Source organism: Pteropus alecto, unplaced genomic scaffold (genome assembly GCF_000325575.1).
Source record: "Pteropus alecto unplaced genomic scaffold, ASM32557v1 scaffold269, whole genome shotgun sequence".
Classification (NCBI taxonomy): Eukaryota; Metazoa; Chordata; class Mammalia; order Chiroptera; family Pteropodidae; genus Pteropus; species Pteropus alecto.
Window position 1 is genome coordinate 930,966 of NW_006443566.1, and position 23,276 is coordinate 954,241.

At 33.5% G+C, this 23,276-nt stretch overlaps 1 protein-coding gene and 1 pseudogene across 4 annotated transcripts in view; one reads left to right on the forward strand and one right to left on the reverse strand.

Annotated features, from left to right (window-relative positions):
• The window catches only part of WAC (WW domain containing adaptor with coiled-coil), an 80,349-nt gene that overhangs the window by 9,978 nt on the left and 47,095 nt on the right, over positions 1-23,276 (forward strand). The window lies entirely within an intron of this gene.
• LOC112472841 lies at positions 5,210-21,686 on the reverse strand (annotated as a pseudogene).

The following is a 23,276-nucleotide window of genomic DNA, read 5'->3' on the forward strand; positions in this document are numbered from 1 at the left end:
GGAGGGGTCCAAGGATCTGCCTTTTTAACAAAATCCCACGTGGTGCCCATGTTGCTAGCAGCATCTGAGTAACAAGGTTCTAGAGCAGCGCTGTCCAATAGAAATACTATGTGGGCCACAAATGCAAATCACTTGTAGTTTTCTAGTAGCCATACTGAAATAAGTAAAGTTAAATTTTACTATATATAACCTAATATATCTAAAATACTTCAATACTTGATATTTTAAAAATGAGATACTTTATAATCCTTTTTTTATGCAAGGTCTTTGAAATCTAGTATTTTACACTTACAGAATTTTTCAGTTTGTGCTAGCCACATGTCATTTGCCTACTTGCCGTGGGTGGTTAGTGGCTACTGAATTGGATAGCACAGTTTTGGAGAATGATTGCCCTGCATTCTGTCTAGCTTTACACATATTCCTATATCTCGAAAATATAATTTTATATGCTTTATATTTGAAGTATCATATTTATGCAAAGCAAGGTTGGATTTGATGGGTTCTTGAACTATAGGCAATATTTCAGACATTTTGCTGGTGGAGGGCCTAGCCTTCATTTATATAAAAAATGCAACATTTGGAAAGCACGGTAAAACAAGGTATGCCTCTACATAGTGCTGCTTGTACTAAAATTTTTTTTGTTAGTATACATTTATTATGAAAAATTAGAAAATGCAGAAAAGGGGAAAATAAAAGTACCTCCAATCCTATAATTTTGGAATTAATCAATTTTCATAGGAACATATTTTTATGCTATAAAATATCAGGAGGATTCTATAAATAGCCCTTCCAGAATTTTTATTAAAATGGTTTCATATTATGTCATGCTTTTTTTTTTTTTTTGCTTTTAATATTAGAGTGGACTCTACAGACACTTGGTGATAAAATATCAATCTAAAAGGACTGACTAGGAGTATTTTTTAGTTAGTGCTTAGAGTATTAATACTTAACATCTTAAGCTTAATAATGGAAGTCTTCTTTCAGTTAGATTAGTATTTAAAACCTTGTGGGTAGTAACCTTAGACACACTACTTCAGTTTGTGTGTCCCCTCCTCTGAGATTGTTGTGGGGTGAAATGAAATTATCTAAAAACACTTATAAAACATTTAGCTAAGTGCCTGGACTGTGACACAGTGAATTAAATTTACCCTTATTTCTGTGACTAATGATCTCAAGCTACTGCTTCCTTTTTCCTTAGAGTTAGGAAGGAAAATATTGGGAGTCTGGCAAGTGAGAGTTCCATAAAGGAGGCTGAAGGGCCATTCTAACTTGGTACCCAGGACTTTGCAGTTTAGAAGTTTTTAGGGTAGATGTAAGGGTTCAAAAACCAAAGCAGACATTTAGGGTAATTTCCTCAAATTTAGCTGCCTATTTGAATCACCTGAGAAACTTTTAAAACTGTAAGTGCCCTGTGTCCATCTCAGTTACTATGAATCAGCAATGGGGTGGAGTCTAGAAAACAGATTTTTTAAATAAACACTGGTTTAATTTAAGTACTTATAAACTGCAGTTCTAGGAAGAGGTACTCTGAATGTTAAGGAATATGAATTTTATTAGGAATCTAGAACATAGAATGTTATGTGTGTATATTAATATATAATTTGTGAAATCATTTACTTTGTGTTTTCTTGAGTTTTAAAGAATTCTGTCATCTTTCCTGATTCACAGGTAATGACAAAATGTGTATGCATTAAATTTGAAAAACGTTAAATAGCCAACTTAATAAACTGTGGCAAGGACATCTAATAACCCAGAGTAGAACTAATGCCAGAGAGTAGAGAAGTTTATAACCATATGAGCAACTGGATAAGCCAGTTGATATTTGGGTGATATCTAGAGCTACCACTATTGCTTTAGGTAAAAGTCTTTGGCTTGCCATATTCTTCCCACCCCACTCCACCTGCCAGTCCCTGTGCCATCTGAGACAGTTTAGTAGTATACTTAATTTAGCTTTTTGTCTGTTTGAAAAATAACCTTCACCTGAATTGTTATACTCAGGCTGACTTCAGGTATTAGCAAACAGTTTCCTTGACATGATCCTTAGGAGTAATTGCTTTTTGAAAGACACAGTGTGGTTGATATAATATATTTAGATAGTGTTAGTCTTTTGGTTTATCTTTAATGACTTAAGAATTCATATGCCAGAATAGCATGACATAATGTTGGCATTTTCTGAAAAGTTGTGTCCTGTATTTTACTCACAGAAGTAGTCCTTTCTCATAGCCAAAAATCAATACTAGTAAAATATGTTAATTTGGAATATTTTGGCTTGGATGAGATGATCATGATAAAGTGTTTCTGTATTTAATAAACAATTTGCGAAGAATAATTTTGCATACTCTTCCAGCTTCATAAAAGTGTGTGTTGGTTGATCATGAAAACATTCATTGTAGCAGGGAAAAGCTAGGGAAGCTGGACACAGTATGATAGGCTGTTAGAAGTTGTATTCTCTACTGCCTGCACTCTTCTGTGTGGCAATTTGGTCAGGTTTCTGTTCCTGCTGCCCATTGGCTTCTTATTGGAGTTTTAAAACATTTGTCTTTAATATTGTATGCATAGTCTCATTTATTTTGGTACCTTTAAGTTACAAAGACTATGAAGGGTTTCTTAATCTGTAAACTAACTTTAATTTTATATTTTTTGTGGAATTATGCTAGTTCCTTTTTTATATAATTAGTAAATGTCAGTGTTGATTATTTTGGAAAAGTACTTAAGTCCTCAAAATCTCCCCTTTAATTTGATTTGGGCCACTTTTATTTATTATACCTTTGACAGTGAACACGTGAGTCCTTGATACTGACTCTTGTAATTTAGGGATGTTCTTGATTGTTCAGAACAGATTTCAGAATATAGCACTCATTTTAGTATTTAAATGTTAAACTTATTTTTAGTGCAGACAGGGAATTTAAAAAGATGTTTTATTAATTAGTTGATTTTCATTTTCATTGTATAGTGCATGGAAAGATTTAAGTCTGGTCAGTCTAGACCAGGAGAACTCTACTGGAGGCTGCTATTCTAGCTGTTTAACTTGACTTTGTCAGCACCATGTTATTAGCACAGCTAGGGGATTATATACTATTCACTACTTTTTTCCTCCTTATGTCCATTCAGGCTTTGAAAGTGTCCTTTCTTGTGCTGATTTGGGGCACAATAGCTAAGATTTAGTTACATAAGGTCATATGTTATTAGAACTCTGAAGTATTCTAGATTTGAGGTGATTGGGATTTGTATTGAGATGGTGTAAGTAGTGTTTAAAGAGGATTTCCTTTGATGTGAATATTTTGAGGGAAAGGTAGATTCTGGTGTCAAATAGTTAGAAATGCTGAGGAAGATCTCAAACTTGAACCTAAAGTACTGGGAGACTCCAAGAGAAATGGTGGAAAGGGGGCCTGGATAGTTCAATTTTGGACATGTCTGTCATTGGGTGACTGTTTTATTGCTGTTTTCATCTTGTGTGGTATTTTGCTGTATGGGGAACAGATCAAAATTTTACTAATGTGGAAATTTCTGATTTCTACTTCGATAATGTAGAATGGCTTGAAATAAGAACTGTCTTAAATTTTCTGCTTTAAACAGAAAAGTTTACTTAATTTTTATAAATAAGAACAATAGGAATTTATCCAAAGAGAAAACATTTTTATGACAATGAAAGCAGGTTCAAGGTAGTGAAATGTAGTTCCTGCTAATTGCATGTTGCTTTATTAAAATTAGAAGGGCAACATTTATGAAAGGTGGAATGCATTTCTGCTGCAGCCCTTCCCTGTAGCTATATGTTGGGTTAAATCATATAAAATTGCTGTTTTTTTGTAGATAAAGTCGATTTCATGTATTTCAATCTAGATTTATAGCCTATTCTGCTTCTTGTTAGGGCAAGTCCTTGTTTTTCAGTAATGTCTAGGATACAATTAAATGTGTCACCTGGATAATTTTTTTTAACTTAATTATATTGCCAGAGACGGATATTCAGATGTTCATTGTGTTGATAATGGACATCTTTGTTCCTAATTTTAACGGGCATACCTCTAGAGTTTTACTTTCAGAATGCTTCCTTTAGTTTTCTGTTAGATACTTGACCAAGTTAAGGTACTTTGCTTCTCTTCCTAGTTTGCCAACAGTATGCAGAACAGAATTTGAATCTCGAAGTTTTTCAGCAATTGTTAAGAGAGGTGATCATACAGGTTTTTCTTCAGTGTATTGATGTAATAAATTATAATGTTTCTTAATGTTGAAATATTTTTAACATTGAAAAAAACCTATTCTTGGTCATAGTATTGTGGTTTTTATGTGCTGATATTTTTATTTTATGTCTATAAATGAGAAGCACTATTTAGAATGGGTTAGAAAGATTTCTTTTCCTGTGCTCTGAAACAGCTTAATAGGAATTGCCAATTTCTGAAATCTGTGGTTACATTCTGCCGTAAAACTCTCTGGTCTTGTTGCCTTATTGTGAGATAGAACTCTGGTTCTTTTCTCATTTTTCCTATGGTTATTGATTTCTTTTCCCTACCTCCTTTAATATTTTATTAGAAAAGTTATTGATATAAAGTTTAAATTTATAAATCTGTTATGTATTGACTCTTGTATTAACATTGTATCCTCTTCCACTTTTTAAGAATCAGACATAACCAAAGACTCATTCCTTGCATTTGGTATTTTTAAAGAAGCTAACAAGAAACCAACTCTTGTTTTCTATTTAATTTAGTTTTTATTGGGTTATTCTTTGGCCCTAATTTCTTCAGTCGAATACTTAGTTTATTTTGATTCTTCGTTTTTTACTGAAAACATTTAAACATAAATTTTCTAAACTTTGCTGCTTTGATCATATTGCATAGGTTTTGATGCAGTTATGTGGAGTGATTTCATTTTTACTTAAGTCTAGACATGATTTTTTTTTTTTTCTTTTTTAGCCCAGGAGTATTTAGAAGTACATTTTAAAATTTCTAATTGAATTTTTTAAGTCAGGATTTTTAAAATTATTATTATTTGGCTTTCTGTTAAATTCTAATTTCATTGGCCTTTTGGAATGAAGACTTTTTTTCCTTAATCAGAATACTTTTATTACTATAAATATTTTTTGGATGTTTGAAAATAATGTATTTTATTCTTTGGTATAGAGAACTTTCTCAGATTATGTTGTTATGTATTACATACTTAATTTTTATTTGTCTTAATTTTTATTTGATCTGTTTTTTATCAGGTGAGAAAGTTTTCCAATATGGTAATTGATTTCACTTCTCATTTTTAAAAGCACTTTTTGCTTTGTGTTCTGTATATTTTCATAATGAGTCATAACATTTTTAATGAGTGATTATCTGAGGCTTTGCATGCTCAGATCAGATATGTCTTCATTTTGTCCTCATGTATGAAGAATGAGCTTTTGATTAGATTAAAATACCGCCCCCCCCACTTGAATCTTTAAAAAAATTTATTTCTGGAGATAATTTAAAAATGATGATTACCATTCATTGTTGTAGATGAGAAGTATGATATCAAACCTAGTTCTTACTTATAAAGGCAGCTTATCAGATATGCTGTGTTTGTTAACTTTCCCACTCCAAGGTTGAGGGCCTTTAGAATTTTTTTCTTTGTCCTAAGATCTGAAACTTCAGTCTCATTGTAAATGTGCTCTTTTTTCATACTTCTGCTTACTACTGTTTTAGTCTGAAGATAGCCCTTAGAGTTATTCCCTCTCTCTTCCTCTTGCTATCTATCCTACCCCTCTTTTAATTGTGTCTGACTTTTCCCCTTTTGAAACTTAAATTAGATGTCTTTTGGTTCTATTCTACTTCTTCACCTGATAAATAGTAGGTATTCAGATACTTTTTGAGTGAGAACACATTGCACTCTGGGGAGAGTCCCTTGGCATGTACTTCACACTAATTATTTTAAGCTGTGTTCATTTCGTTCGTCTATTAAAAGTTTTATTTTAGACAATCTGCTGCTTTTAATTTTTATTACTTGTAATTTTATGAATCCAATCTGATAGAAATACTCTGAGAATTTAAATTACATTTTCATTTTTTTCTGTGTGAAATATGTTTCCTCAGCAAGTTTTCTGTTTGAGTTTGGTGTATCTCTTCCATGTTATTGGGTTCCTGGAATGTTTGTTGTTTGTAGTTGTCTGCTCATATTTGGGAATGAGAGTCTAGGTTAGCTACTTTCCAACAAAATATTGGTGTGTTTGTAAATGTTCAATATCTGAACGTTTGGTAGTCAGTAGCCATATTTCCAACAAAATATTGGTGTGGTTGTAAATGTTCAATATCTGAACATTTGATAGTCAGTAGCCACATTTGCCTGTTGAACATTTGAAATATGGCTAGTGCAACTAAGAAACTCGTTTTAATCTTATTTAAATTTAGCCCATTGTTATTATGCCACTTCTCACTATTGAAATTTCTTTTTGCAATTGTTAATAATCTCTTGGTTACTAAGTCCACCGAAAACCTTTCAGTCCTTTAGTCCTTTCAAGTGATTCTCCATTGTTCATAGTTTTTTTATTTTTCATGATTTTGGTTATCTTTTCTGTGCTAGTGTTTTAATTCCATTCTTGAGCTCTTGAGCTGAGAAGTTAGTATTTTCTGATGTGTTCTGTCCTTGTTGCTTCTCATTCTTTAAACACTGTCCTTTTACTTTCAGGCCTACATATCTTTTTGCTTATTAGGAATGCTTCATATGGTGGTTCTATAGATACTGTCCTAAAATCTATTCCTAACTTGAGTATTCCCTGTCCTGGTTAATGGTGGGGAAGTCATCTTTGATTGATTTTCCTTTCCTTCTGTGTTTAGGAGGAATTCTAGACCTCATTGCTCTTTTCCTAACCATTGCAGTATTCTCTTAATAGATCTTTTGTCTCCTCCTTTATACATTGCTGAGTTTTAGGCTATAAATTTAAACACTCCTTTCATTAACTCCTAAAGCCTGACTCAGAATACAGAAACATCTTAGAGAAAATGATACTAGTTTAGGTATATTCCCTATAAATATAGTAGCAAATTCTGATCATTTATTATTTAATCTCCGTGAACAGATTTGCTGATACTGGATACTATATATTCATGCACATAATCATTATCATCATCTGATTATTATTAGTGGAAACTCATCAAAGCCTTTAAGGCTATTAATGGTTTCATGCAACTTAAAAATCTAATTTTGGAAGTAACTGGCTAATGAATTTTTCCTTCCATTGGTAAACCAGTGTTACTATCAATGTTAAATAAGGTGTTCACCATGATTATATTTTATTTAAGAGCTGGAATATAGGCTTTAAAATATCTGAAACATCATCAAATATCGTGATAATGCTAGCATAACAGCTTATGTGTGACATTAAAATATTGGCCAGTCATAGGACATTTTTCTGAACTAAAATTTTCTGGAGGCTAACATAAATTTATAATCTTCACATGGTGTATTATAGTCATCTTTCATACAGTTCACAGATCTTACTGCCTTTCCATGAATAATCCTGAAGTTCTGAGTGTTTTAGGCGTTGCTCATATTTTTTTGAAAATCTGAGTGCATTTTCATTGTCATTACATTTTGAGCCAAAGAAAGGGCATCTGAAGTTTTCTTTAATTCAGTTTTCAGTTTTTCCTGGCCTACCAAGTTTTTATTTTCTGCTTCTAAAATATGTTCCTCTTCCTCGTTAAACTTTTCAAGAGCCATTTTAGTTTTTCATTCTCTTTCATGGAGTTTTTGGCAGCTCTGTTAACTTTAAGTTTTGTTTGACAGTTCTTTTGCCAGCCAATTAATAAGGGTAACCAGATGTCTCAATACTAGCCAAAAAAATAAAAATCCAGAAATGTAAAGATCTCTTTGTGACGTAAAAAGTTTCATCTGTGTACGTTCATGGGCACCAGATCTGCTGGGTCAGCTCTTTTCAGTGGCAGGAATAGAAGAATATTTCCTTAACTTTTCTCAGTAGTATCTAGAAAAAGAACAATTGATGAGACTAGAATAGTAAGAAAAGCCTTTTTCCAGGAAGCTGCAAGTCGCAATTTTATCCAGTATGTTAAATGAAATATTTTCTACCATCTCTGAGGAGGAATAAAAGGTAAATAGAAGACTTAAATGAGCCTTGTTTCAGCATAAAGAAAGGTTCTGACTGCTGCCTTTTGGGGTATCATTTTTTTTCTCTTCACACCCATTCTTTGGCCTGCCTGGCTCCCAGTATCACAGCACTGAACTGAAATTATTTTACAACAATGGGGAATCCTTGACTCAAAGTTAATGTACAGCATACTCAAAAGCAAATTTCTAGATGTGCAAGAAGTCAGACATAGTGGGGAGAGCAGCGGGAAGAGGGGCTGGGCATGGGGCAGGTCTTCATTATGTTTTATTGACAACATAATTGTCCAGATACGAGTTTCCCTCCTCACTTTCTCATAGTTATCTGGGAAATCTTCCTATCTTGATATACAGAGGACACTGAAATGAAAACACTCTTATGTTCATGCTGGAAAGCGAGTATCTTAGAATAGATTTCTGCTTGTAAATATAGCTTGAAGATTTGAATAATTTAAAATTTCTTAATCACCATTGCTGAGTCCAGACGTCTCTCTTTTCTCAACCATTTTCTCCTCTCCCTGTACTACAGTCATGTAAAACCTCTTACCCAGTCCTAGAACATCAAATGCTGTTGTCTTTTTATATGTTTTCTCAGCCCAAACTGTTCTCTCTCCACTCCAACCCTATCTTTTTTTCTTGGAAGACCTCCTTATCCGTCAAGATCCCGGTTCTTTATTGTGCGAAGGTTTCCTTAGACCTATCTCTGTTAGAACTCTTTTATAGTGAATTATCATTATTTACATATGTGGTTTGCCTGCTCTACTGTGAACTCCTGGAAGGTAGAGACTTTGTTTTAATTTTTATTGTATCAGGGCCTGGCATATAAATGTAGGCATTCAGTAATATTAAATTAATATCTTCTGTGCCCTTTGACATATCTAGTACATGCCAGAAACAGGTAAGTAGTAGTAGCCTTCAGAGAATTAATTGGTTTCAATTGAAAGTTAATTTTCAGGTGCAGTTAAAAGTAAAATAATTTAGTATTCTAGAATTTTCAAAATGATTGGATTGAAGTTTATTTTGTACTATTTATGAAAGAGGCAAATAGTTTATTCAGACCTTCAGGGAGTTACATAAACTTTAGTCATAAACTTTAAAAATAATTATACATATAGTTGGTATGTTAATTCCAACATACTACCAATCCCTTAAGTGGCCTTGAGTGTTAGGCTAGTGTTAGTTGTCTTACTATAATCCTGCAGAATATTATAAGTAATTTGATAACATGACTTTTAAAATTCTACAGCCTTTTTTAAACTGATTTTGACTGCTCCTTTTCTAAATCATTTCTGAAATTCTCTTAAATCTATACCCTACTCATTAATGAGATTTTATAGTTTTACTTTCTGTAGTATATTAAACAGAATAATCAGTTGGATTTGGGGGTTTAGTTTTTTTTTCTTTTTGGTCTGTTTTCCAAGTATAACTCTATTTGAATAGTCAATAAGGTTTTTCAGGCTTATTGAAATCAAGAATTTCTCTAGAAATTCTTACATGTGGTACTCCATTTCCTTTTGAGAATTGCTGCTCTAATTATTTTTAATTAATGATTCATTGTGTTGTGATTTTATCCCTAAAAGTGACTAAAATGTTAACTGAAGATCATTTTGTATCAGGAAAAAAAAAGTGCAATAACATGGCATACTTCATAGCTCTTGAACTTGTGCATTTCGATGGTAAAACTATGACTTAAAAGTAAACTCATAAAATAGAAACTATTTCAACCCAGTAACAGCCTAGTTGAAGCCTTTTGGGGTTGAATTCACATCTTGTTGAAAACGCAAGAGCTACAGCAGCAGGTCATTTTTACTTTCTCTTCAATCCCATTTTGTTTTTGGTGTGAAACAATATTAACCAACTTTCATTCTACCATATTTACCAGTATTTTCATTGAATTATTAGTTTTAATAGTTGAACACATCTTCAGTGATTAAATATTAGCTTAAGCTACTTGAATGAATATGTTATAGGCTCTGAAATGGTTTCTCAAAGAGGAATAATAAATGTTTTGAGAATTAACATCGTTGGAGACTTCATAAGGTGAATGCTTTGAAAGTTCCTATCAGCTTTTTGTATGAGTATTCTAATGTTTATTTTTTAAAATTATTATATTTGTCACTTTTCTAAATTTTTATCAGTGTGTATTCTTCAAGGTTTGTATGATTTTTAGAAAGCTATCTTCAGGCTTTTTTTAAAAAAGCATCAATACATTTTTGTAGACGTTGGAATGACATATCATATGATGGTTTTCTCTTTTTCTAGGTTCAGAATTGATCAAATCAATTAGAGAAAGGCTTATTGGTTAGAACGGCACTTAAGTTTTGGTTATTAGCCCTGTCTCTTTATGAGTGTGTTACGTGACTTGAGTCAGTTCCGACTCTTGGCAACCCTATGAGTGATGTCCACAATGTCCTGTTCTCAAAGCCCTACTTAGTATCTGTAGACTTACGCTGATGGCTTTTATAGAGTCAATCCTGTGCATATTTGGTCTTCCTTTTTTTCCTACTGCCTTCTGTTTTCCCCAACATTAATATCTTTTCCAAAGAACCCTTCCTTCCATGATGTGCCTAAAGTAGGATAATTTCAATTTTGTGACTTTGGTTTCCAGTGATATTTTAGGCTTAATTTGTTTTAGGACTCAACTTATTTGTCATGGTATTCATAGAACTCTCCAACACCATATTTGAAATGAATCAATTTTTTTTTCCTATCAGCCTTCTTCACAGTCCAGCTTTTGTGTCCCTACATAGTAATTGGAAATCCAAGGGTGTGGATAATATTAACCTTTGTCTCTAATGACACATCTTTGCTGTTAGTGATCTTTCCTAATTTTTCCATTGCTGTCTTTCTGAGTCTCAGCCTTCTCTTTATTTCTTGGCTGCAGTCTCCATTTGAATTGATGACTTAATAACCAAGGTAAGCAAAAATCTTTTGTCAATGTTAAAGTTGTGTATTTCTTCTGTGGTCATGATTTTTGTCTTCCTGATGTTCAAATGCAGTCCTGCTTTGGCACTTCTTTTAATTTAATCAGGAGCTGTTTCAAATCATTGTTACTTTCCAACGGTAAGATGGTTTTACCTGAAAATCTTAAGTTACTGCTGTTCCAGTTCTACCAATTTTCATTCCTCCTTCCTCTCAGTCTAGCCTGGTTTTCCTATGATATGTTTTGCATACAGAATAAACAAAGAGAGAAAAAATGAATCATCATCTGATGTCTTTGCCTATTATTGGAAACCATTCTGTCTCTCCAAATTCTGTCGTGACAGTGGTTTTCTATCCACAATACAGGTTACACATCAGGAAAGTTAAATGCTGAGGCACATCCATTTCTTTCAGAGAAACCCATAGCTTTTTATGATTCATGCAGAAGCTTTACTGTAGTCTATAAGAATTGACTAACATGAAATTTTTTGGAGCACTCTAGTATCTCTCTGTAATCCTTTCAATGTTGAGATTGGTATTAATGGAGAAGGGCAGGGAAGCACATAGAGATCGTCTATTTTGTTTTGTGTTGTGTTATTTTAGAAGACCTTTATTGGTTGATGTCTAGGTTTTTAATATACATGTTAAAGCATCATATTAAGAAACTACTACCAAATAAAATTTAAAACCTAGAAAAAAATGTTGAATCATAGAGCCAGAACTCTTTGAATATTGACTGTATTCTAATTGTAAGAAAGTTCCTGTTTGAATGTGAATATATGTATCTTTTAGGATGTATCCTGCTAGAGATAGATCCCTGTTAATTTGATAACAAGAATTAAGTTGAGAAAATGTAAAGTGGAAAGAGCACCAGTCTTGCAATCTGAATATTGTAGTTTTTATTTTGCTGGTTATAAGATTTTTGACTATTGGCAGGTCATATAACTTACTGGCTGCTGCTTTTATTTTTTTCTTCTCTCTTTAACAAGGTTTAATTGATAATTTCCAAGTTCCTTTCAAAATAAATGGCTTGAGACATGTGCAGGAAAACCTTCTGATTTTTGTGCTTTAATTTATGCTTTCATACATTTGCTGTGTGTCCTGCCATTGCATAGCAACCAAAATTCTCCATGCCAGAAGTATAGTATGTGTAACTTTTGTGTGGGGACCTTTGGAATATTTCCAACCAATGTTCACTTACCATTTTTTCATTGTTATATAGAGAAGAGTAGAACATCACGGTAGTTTTCTCTGCATTTATGAATTTAAATTGAGAAATATGATTGAAAATTTTCAAGGTAACAAGCAGAAATCCTAAAGTTTTTACTATATGTACCTTGTCAAAACAGCTTCTGATTTATTGTCTTAAGTTGCCCACCAAGTATATTATTCATTTTTTGCTTTAAGACAGCAAATATTCATTTTGACTCTCAAAATACTAAATGTTAAACATCTTTAAATTAATCTGTTGGTCAAATAAATAATCTGGTGGGTTTACTTTAAATATATGAAAGAGATACTGATTTTACATTCCAGAAATTCTTATATATTCTTTGTATTTTAAATATATACAGCCATTTCTGGTTTTTACTTAATAGATAGAGATGAGGTACTTACGGTATTATAAAACAGGCATTATGCAATTATATAGTGACATTGAAGATTGAGGGAAGAGTTGTTACTGGTTTTAAGCTTAAAGTATATAATATACTGTAAATATTAATACTTGAATTGGTCAATTTATTTTTGGTGAAATTGTATTTTCAAAACATAGAAATCTTGCATGAATAAATACTTGTATTCATAATGTGTAGGTTTTTATAGCTGTGTAATAAGCACTGAGGTTGCGGTGAAACATGCTTGTTATTTACTTACTGGTTGTTTGAGCTTAGATTTTCCTTGGATCTTGGTTTCTTTACTTTGCTTAGCTCTTAACTTTCTTAATGCTATTATCCTCCCTTATCTCAACATGAGTCGCTTACATCTTGCCCCTGAAGTAGCTTTTGAATCTTCATTTTTCCTAGCTCAGACCATTATCTTTTGCCTGAATTACTGCCACTTCTTTTCCCTGGTTTATTCCCCATATCAGAATTACCTTTTTAGAAAAGTACATTTGCTCATCCTTTCCATAAAAATCTTTGTCTTCTAACTGCCCTCAAGATAAAAAGGTTTCAGTGAACAGTTTGCTACATCTCTTTGTATTTTTGTAGCGCTCCTGCACGCTTCAGTTCTTGAAGATAATAGGAGTTGTGTATTACATGGGAACTTCACCTGTGCTGTTTCCTTCTCCAGCCCCTTTTGCCTAGTAAATTCCTTTCTATTTTTCAAGCTTCAACTTAGAAGTTACTTCTTCTAACCTCCCAATTCCCATTGTAGGTTAAGTTAGCACATCTGTTATCACATATAACCCTGTATGGTAATATATCGTAGTGTTCAAAACTAAGCTTCTCATTTTCCCCCTCTCAAGCCTGCTTTTCCCGCAGTCTTTTGCATTTTGTTAAATAGAAACTATAGTCTCCAGTTGCTCAGGCTGATAATCTCGAGCCTCCTAATGGGTCTCTGTTTTCTTACTTTTCAACTCTTCTGTTTATTCTCAATATGGCAATCATATCAAGTCACTCCATTGCTCAAAACCCTCTCGGATTTTCTTACAAAGACCCATAGGCCCTGTATGATTTGTTACTCTCTCCATTGTTAACTTTATGACCATGTGTCTCTAGAGTCTACTCTTGCTGAGAATTAGCCACACTACCTTCCTTGTAGTTCCTTGAGCATTTCAGGCACATTCCTGCCTCACAGTCTCTGTCTTTGCTTTTCCTTTTTACTGGATAGCGCACATATTTTCTATTAGGTAGTTTGAAAACGATATATAAAATGGGTGATTAAGAGTAATTCCTAGAGAGTAATAACACTGAATGAATTGAAATGGAATAATCAAAAGGATTACAGTGATATCTGTGGTATGCACTGTGTTTCTTACCCAGGGCAGCAACAGATTGTTCAGATACTTGGTTTCTCATAAATCTTTTCTCCTGTCAGAGGACTTGATATCTAATCTTAAGAATAAATCTGGTTATTATTTAGAATCTATGGAGAGGTGGGGTTTTGGCATTATTTTTTGACAAAAAGTGAAGCTATACTGTAAAATATACTGCCAGTAATGTTAAGTCTTCCCAGTTTTTCAGTATTCTTTAGAACAAACTTCAGTGTATTAAAGAGAAATCAATATTCATTATATTTTAGAGAAACGTTCTGGCGTTTTTCATAATCAGAAACACGTACCATTGTTTCTCAAAGTGTGATTCATGCACCACTTGCCCCAGAATCTCTTGGGGTGTTTAAAAATGCCACTGTGTCTCACTCAAGAGCAACTGAATCAGAACCTCTGGATAATAATACCTGGATGTCTGCATATTTAACTTCCCAAAAGTTATGTTGATGCACATAAAAGTTTGACAACCACTGCTTTGTGCTCTATGAAGGAGTTACAGTGGAGTGGAGGAACTAAGAATCCCATGACATGATTAGTGGCAGAAAGTCTGGGATAAACTTTAAAACTTAAAAATGTATATATTTAAAACTTTAAAAAACTGAATTAAAACTTCGATGCTAAGAGAATCCAGGCCCTTTAAATATGCAGAAGTACCCTTCAGTTTTTTTTCTGGGAGGTAGTATGATATATTTGGGGACTGAGTAGGATCCTTTTGGAGTTGTCAGTACTCAAGCACCTAATTCTTAGTGACATTTTGTCACTTGAGGATTACACTAGAGAACATTGGGAATATCCTTCGGTTCAAACCACAGAAACATACATACAATATTGTAAAGATTTTTACAGCCCCTGCTTTCTAGGGAAATACCTCTCTTAGTACTTTGGTTGCATCAGAAAATTTCATGTCTTATAGTAATTGTGAACTGTTTTACATTAGCACTTTTTAGCCTGGATATGAATGGGTTATTTTGCATTGTGGATAGCTCTGTTTTTCTTCCCTGCTAAGGAGAACTTTGCCACTTTAATTGATTTAATGTATATCAATTTTAAAATATAGTCCTAAATATTTGGGACTAGTAGTTGCATACTTTGGTTACACTTCTGAAAAGGCTGATAAGTCAAGATTATTTAACTTGAAACAGTCTTTTTCTAATAAAAATGGGTATTATACCCTGAGGTGTTTAGAAATTAACTTGAGTACTAGTATAATCGACTAATAAACTTTCAGGCATAATTCAGTGCATTTTCAGTGCCAGTAAAAATTGCATATTGAGGCAGTATACCAACAGTATTATAAAACTGTATTAATGTCACAGTATTATAATCACCTATGTAAAGGATATGAGATTTAGCAAGCAGCTCAGTCCTTGGAGTTAAAAATTTACCTCTGGAATTATCTTTCTTCATTTATTTCCTGTTGCCACATTACTTTTTTCTCTACTGCTATGTGCAGCAGTCTACTCTTACACATGTAAATTATAAAAAGTTTTATGTAAGCAAACCAACCTGTGTTAAGTTGAGAATTTTCCATTCTTCATCTTGGTCCTCATTATTGTACTTCACTGTATCAAAGACTACAACTGTTGATATTAATGAAAGCCAGTAAAATAATACTGAGTTTGCTTCAGAATTAATAAAATGTGATGCACCCAATATGTTCAGGGAATGCCAAGGTGGGACTGTCCTGGGGCATAAAGACACATTGCAAAGAGTAGAACATAAATTTTATACACTGTAGACTTTTTGGTTGGTAAAGTTGGTAGACACCTAGAAATGAATGGTTGAAGGATTGACCAAGCAGTGAAAGGTTAGAAAATATCAGAAAATCATAGAATGAAGAATATGTAGTAGAGCATTGGTACAAATCAACCAATTTGAATTTGTTGATACAATGGATAGAATGGGTAAGGTAAGAATACATTAGGGGGAGAGATTGAAATAGCATATACAAATACATTGAGTGCCCGTTGTATGCTAGGCACTCTGGACATTGCAGACAATAAGATAGTTAAATCTGCCTTTAGAAACTGATGCTGTCTTGGGAGAGAGAGATATTAAACTAATAATATATGAGTTAGAGAAAAGTGCTGCCTCATAGGAAAATAGAGTTGAATAAGGGAAATAAGATAATCCTAGGAAGTATGGGTTGCTATATAGAAGTATAGGGGTTGCTATATAGAAATGAGGAAGGCAGGCATACGAATATGGGATAAAGGAAGTATATATTCCAGGCAGAAAACAGTAAATGTTAAGGCCTTCTGGTCAGAGTGTGCTTGATTTGTTTGAACAAGATAGCACCAGTGTAGCACCAGTGTTTTTAGAGTGGGGAAGTGATCAAAGATTATCTTAGAGATAGCAAGGGGGCCAGATCATGAAGAGCCTTGTAGACTTTGAAAAGGATTTAGGCTTTTCCTCTGAGTAAGGTGAAAAGCCATTGGAGGGTATGGAATGACTTAATCTCTTTGAATAAGAGAAGCTGGAGATCACTTAGGATAATGTTGCATTAGTCAGAGGTGGCTTGGATTAGGATAAAAACAATAGAAGTGGTATATTCTGGAAGTAGTTTGAAAGAATCAGCTGATAAAGTTAAGAATGACTCCAAGATTTTTAGCCTAAGCTTGTGTAAGTTGAAATCGTCATGTATTAAGATGAAGACTGTAGAATCAGAGGTTTGGGGTATGAGGAATATCAGGAGTTTTGGTTGTTTTACATCTGAGAATCCTGTTTAGGATACAGATTGGAGAGCTGGTGTAGGCAGAGGGCTACGAGTCTGGAATTTAAGGGAGAGATGGGGCTGGAGTCAGTCATCAGCACGTAGAGTGAATTTTAAACCATGAGACCAGATTTTATCCAGACTCCATAGAAAATGAGTCAAGACCAGGGGTCTGCAGACTTCCTCCGAAGGGCTAGATTAGTAAATATTTTCATCTTTGCAGCCATAAGGTTTTTTGCAAATACTCAACTCTATCAGTGGAGTGCAGATGCAGCCATAGGCATTGTGTAAAGAAATGGTTGTGGTCAGATTTCACCAGCAGGAAGTTTGCCCACCCCCGCTGTAGACAGAGAAAGGGATAGCTTCAGATTGATCTGTGATGTTTAGAAATCAGGAACTTGAGGAAGTACTAGCAAGGGAGAGTGAGGAGCATCCAGTAGACTAGAAGAGAACCTAAAGAGTATCTCTCCTGGAACCCAAGTCAGGTGTTTACATTGACCTTGGTGAGAGCAGTTTCGGTGGTACTACGGGAATGAAGACCTGAGTAGGGTGGATTTGTAGAGTAGGAGGCGAAGAGATGAAGTCAGTGGCTAACAAATTCTTTTATTAGAGGAATTGTGCTACAACAAGGGAATAGAGAACAAAACTGTGGCCAGGGTAGGGTGTGGGTTCTTTTTTATTTTCTTAAAAATGAGGCCACGGAAGAATATTAGTATGCTGGTGGAACCAATCCAGTAGAGGAAAAAATTAGAGGGGGCAAGTGCTGGAGTAAGGTTGAGATTTAGTGTACAAATTGAAGGGTTGGCCTTAAATTGGCACATTAACAGTTCATCGATAATAAGAAGGTGGTTTATTACTATTATAGTGTATATACTGATTATTATTTGCTGTTTACTTAATGATAGCTGTAGAGATCACTGTAGCACCAATTTCTAAGCTAAACATAGTAAGGTGTATTTGAAAACTATACAGCAGGTTCTTGAATAGCGATGTTTTGATCAGTGGCACTTTAATGCTGATGTGATGCTGTAGGAACTTAACTCTTGTTTATATCAATTAGCCTATCATAAAATTGGGTTTGTTATTTGTTGTTTCACTTAAAGTCTCAATCTACGATGCTAAGTGAGGACTTCTGTAGTTGCTGTTGTTAAATGGGTTTCCTTAATGCTTTTAAAATGCAGCCTTTGGTGCCATGGATGTTCTGTTAAAAGTACCTTGTAGGTCACTTAGGAGCAAGGGAAGAGAGACCGTTTCTGCTTTTATCTGTTCTTCGTTTGTTCTGGGTAATATTTCATTTTGGAGATTTCTTTTTTAAAGATTTTGATGAAAAATATTTAATGTCGGAGTTAAAAGAACAGTAATGCAAGGCGATGATCTGCTATAGCTCTCATAGAACTGTGTACTCTACCCAGTTTAAGAAATAAAACATCACAAATTAAGGAAGCCCCATGTGTACTACTATCCTTTCTCAGTCACATTATCTTCTGAATACCCTACACTTAACCCTACCCCTTTCCCAAAATTGTCCTGATTTTGATGCTTGTCATTCCCATGAGTTTGTGTTGATTTTGTGTTTATCTAAAATGCACTTCTGTAGATTTTCTTTTGACAAAAATTTAACCAGATATGAAAAGTTTGCTTTTAATCGGTGTCTTTGAAAAAGGATAATTTAAAACAATTTACATTAGGGTATGTAGATGTGTGTTATTTTAATGAGATTTGACCCTAAAGAGGGAAATGGGGATTGTAGAGTTTTTAAGTTTTTTCATTAGGTAGGATGGCGGGTGAAATATTATGGCTTCTTCTAGACTATTTAGAATCTTTTTGAGGTGGTGGGGTAGGGTTAGGTGAGAGAGGAAGGGGCAGAGAGCTAGGAACCGATTTGTAATATATGATATGCTGAAGACATTTGAGATGAGTTATGTTTTCTAATAGATTTTCTAAATGTTTTTTCACAGTTCCTTAAGGGCAATGACAGTAAATGAAAATGTGTTTCAGATACAGTGATATGATCGTTTACAGCAGGCTTTATAATCTGGTACATGTTGTCCTAGCACTAGGTAATATTTAATGAGCAAATAATGTTATGGGTAATACTTGTTTCTGACTTTGAATATAGTTTAAGAATATACTTTTTTAGGAGATTAAGAAAGTAACAAAAATTAATAAAAATGGCAGTAGGTATTTCATTCTGTTGCTTAGTTGAAGAGGATAAACTAAATATTGACTGTCATGTACTGCATGTCAGTTATGTAAATAATGATGCATTAATGGCTTTGTGGTATAAGAAAATAAAAGCATTAGGGCAAGGACTGTTTGTCTTCCACTTATTAACTCTGTAGCCTTTCATTATTTGTTTCTTTTTTTTTTTAACTGTAAAATAAATCTTTTACTACCCCCTCAAAGATTTGCTTGAGGATTAAATGGAATGAGCTTGAAATCTAACAATTCATACTGTATATAAGGCGATCAAAAAATGTTAATTTTTTTTTTTTTTTGTATTTTATATGAGTGAGTAAAAGTGTATTTGAATTTAGGTACAAAGAACCATGTTATTCTTTCAACATTACTCTTCAAGTAATCTGACTCTTTTTCCCTATACTTGAGATGTTCAGTAATAATAATCTCTATTGTCTTAATTTTCGTTTACAGCCATGCTTAATGATTGAGGTTGAGATTTTGGAGTTGAAAAAGGGGGAAGGTTATATGTGGCACTGCTTTTTCTTTTATGGAAACTATTTCTTGAAATTTGACTCTCAAAATACTATATAGCACTAATCAGTTAGGTTTGGGAATTTTACAGTGAGTATTGACATAAAGTATCTTAGGTATATTTGGTTCCTTTCAACTTTTTCAAATTTATGGAGTCTAAAGCAGTGTAAGAGACTTTGCTGTATTTTTAAGGACAGTTATAGTAAAACAATATTGGAATAATTTCTTTCTGAAATGTCATCAAATCCAGAAGTGTTAAAAAAAAAAATGAGGAACAAGAACAATGGCAGCGTGTAGAGTGGCCAATATTGGGTTGTCTGTAAAAGACAAACTTATTTGGAGAAAGTTTTGATGCGTACTGAAATGGTGATAGGGTGAGAGAAAAGCCATGGAGATTAGACGAGTGAATAGGAGTGATTAAACATCTTAGTGGAGATTAGGAAGTTTAGTGGCAATAGTGAGGAGCAATGATGAAAGCACATCCAGCAAAAATGACTTTAGGATTAGTGGGGCAGTGAGAGAATAAAACCATAACACCTATACTTGTTAACAAGCAAGAGACTAGAAGGAACAGTCACAGTTGGGTTTACAGCTGTTCGTTTTAGCTGATTTACTTTTAAAAAATTGTTTTGAGATAATTGTAGATTTGCTTGCAGCTGTAAAAAATTCAGTTTGCCACAGAAGTAACATCTGGCATAATTACAACCATGAAATTGGTTTATCAATACAGTCCACTGGCCCTCTTCAGATTTCACCAATTTTATATGCATGCGTGTGTGTTGCACTATCTTTGGCATACAGTAAATGTTAGTAAATTAAATATTGGTTAAATGAGTACTGTGTGTAGTGTAGTGGTAGAGTGTTGACTGCTTTTATAAAATTACAACAAAGGAAAAATTTAGAGTATAGTTTGAGTAAATTAACTTCTGCTGTACAGTCATTTGGCACTAAATAAACAAGTTATCAAAATAAACATTTGGTAGTCATAAATAGATGCTGATTCCAGTATTAAGCAGATGAATTTCACTGTATTCAGTGAACACTGTCAGTCTTTTCCATTTTTTAATTTGTTATTTTGATTTTTCTTGTGATTGTGTTAGTCCTCCCATTGTTGTTACTCATGAGTGACATCCGAGTTGGAAATATAATTATGTGTCACATTCATTTTTTTTTCTCTTAGCACAAGGTATTACTAGTCTTTATTCTGACATTTAGTGTTTCTGTGGGAGAAGTCTGAGGTCAGCCTTTTTTTGTTTGCTTTATAAGTGACATGCTTCTGCCTGGATTTTAGAATTCTTTATGCTTAAAATTCAGCAACTGTAATAGAATATGAGGATATGTGTTAGTTTTTATTGGTTCTTTCATTACTTTTTTCTGATACATGGTGAGCCCCCTTTAGTCTCCAGATTGAGATCTTCCTTTATTTCAGTAAAGCTTTCTTTTATTTATACTCTTGAATGTTCCGTTTTCAGTTTTCTTCAGGATCTGCAGTTTTACATATGTTGGCTTCAGCTTTCCTCTCTGGCATCTTATTTCTAAATGTTATCTCTATCTTTTTGTCCCGTATGCTTTGTGATATTTCTCAGGTCTCTGTGTTCCTTATTGTTGACATTGCTTTCAGCAGTGTTGATTCTTTCATTACTTCTAATGTGGTTTTTGTTTATTGATTTCATTTCTTAAGTTCCTCTTTTTGTTTATTCCAGCTCCTCCCCTTTTTGTACCCTCTTATCTCTGTATTTTGTTTCATAGAAGTCATGTTATGTCTACTCTGACATAGAACAGACTTTGTCTAAAACGTTATTGGTTTCCTGAGATTTAAAGTATTTTCTTCGCTTATTTATGTTATATACCCACACTTTGGTGTCTGCACAGACTCTATGTCGGATGATTTCTGTGTACCTGTCTTCCGTGAAGTTATTATGTTGAGCCTTTATAAAATATACATATATAATATTTAATATGTATATTACACATGTATGGTATGATTAGATTCTCTTTGATTCTGTTTCTTATTCTCCTGGACACTATTTTAATTGTATCCTTAAAAGTTGGTGGTTCCATTAATTTTTACCACACTTAAAAATTGTAATTTGATGGGTTATTTCCCTTTACTGTTATTTAAAGGACGAAGTCTGTATCAATGAAAAGATGCCCCTGATATGTTATTTTAAGCAGGAAAAAAAGCAAATTGTAGAAGATGTGATGTTTAGTCCAATTTGTGTTTTTTGCAAATATTTTTTAATCCATGCATTAAAAAGCCTAGAAGTATATACACTGACTTTAATTATTGTTATGTTTCTGTATTAAGTTATAAAAATAATATATTTGTAAAAACAGTAAGCTGAAGCAATAAAGGTATTTAATTTTAGGGAGAAAAAAAGTTGATGGTTCATAATCTGAGTCTATATCAGAAAAAAAAAGAGGTGGGCATCTATTAGTAGAGAAGTGATAATGTGGGAAAGTAGCAGTTCATTCTGTTTTCTCTGAATTTTCTCATTATTTGATTAATTCTCTCATGTGGGGGTGCATGGCTGAGCCTCAGAGTGGCAAGGCTGTCCTCTGATTCAGATAGTTTTCTACTTAATTGGACCCAAAAAGTCAACTTATTGGGCCAGGCAACCCTTTGTTTATTCCTAGCCTTTATCTCTGCCATGTGGGAAAGTAGCAGTTCATTCTGTTTTCTCTGAATTTTCTCATTATTTGATTAATTCTCTCATGTGGGGGTGCATGGCTGAGCCTCAGAGTGGCAAGGCTGTCCTCTGATTCAGATAGTTTTCTACTTAATTGGACCCAAAAAGTCAACTTATTGGGCCAGGCAACCCTTTGTTTATTCCTAGCCTTTATCTCTGCCATAGTTCTAACAGACTAGAGAAATTGGATGTTTGCCTTCAATATTTCTCTGCACTTGAGTATGGATTTAGATGTCTGTTGAAATTACTTGTTAGTACCTTTTTGTTAGGTTGTGATGACTCTTCCCTTGTTGGATTTGATTAAATGTCCTTTTTGGGTTTTTTAATTTTGATATGTTTCTGTATTTACCCTTTATGAACTTATGCTGTCATCAGTTCTGAAAATCTGCTTTTAACATAATTTTCATTATCAGATATTTTGTTTTCTGAATCTTCTGTTAAAATACATATATCATTCCTATCAGAGTGGCTTTTAAAATCAGTTCAGAAATAATGTCTTAAAATCACTTTTACATGGTTCTTTTCAGTATTAGATATTGCTAATTCCATTTTTATGTGAATTGGGAGTTCCAACACCTAGATAAATGGTATACAGAACATAAATGTTCCTCTGATTACATATTTAGGTACATATATGTGCAATATGGAATATAATCTTATATTAAAAATGATGTAGAATCCCATTGAGTTAGATGTTCTGGATATTAAGTAGAAAAAAATCCACATATAAATTAGTGTGATTCTATCTTTGGGTATTATATGTACATGTAGAATAAAGTGTGTAAGGATAGTTGTGTTTCCTAATGTTTTTCTGTAGCTTCTGGTTACAGTAATACCTGTTCTTTATTCTAGAAAGTCATAGTAGTTATTGCAGTTTTTAAAAAATGACAAAGTCTGTTGGGAAACTTTGGTATTAAAAGGTATTGCTTGGTGATATGAATGATCATTAAAGTTTATCCCTATTTGAAGTTTAGAGGAAAAATCCATCTTTTCCTACATTTAATTGTTAATGCTTTGTTAGAAGTCTTTGAATTTTACCAGATGCCTTCTGAGTGTCTCTTGATAGCATATTGAAAAAATTAAATTCAAGAGTTACATTCATGCAAGGCTTTCAGTATTCAGCCATTGTGCATTACTGCACTGAGGTGTATGTATCGTGGATTCTCTTAATTCT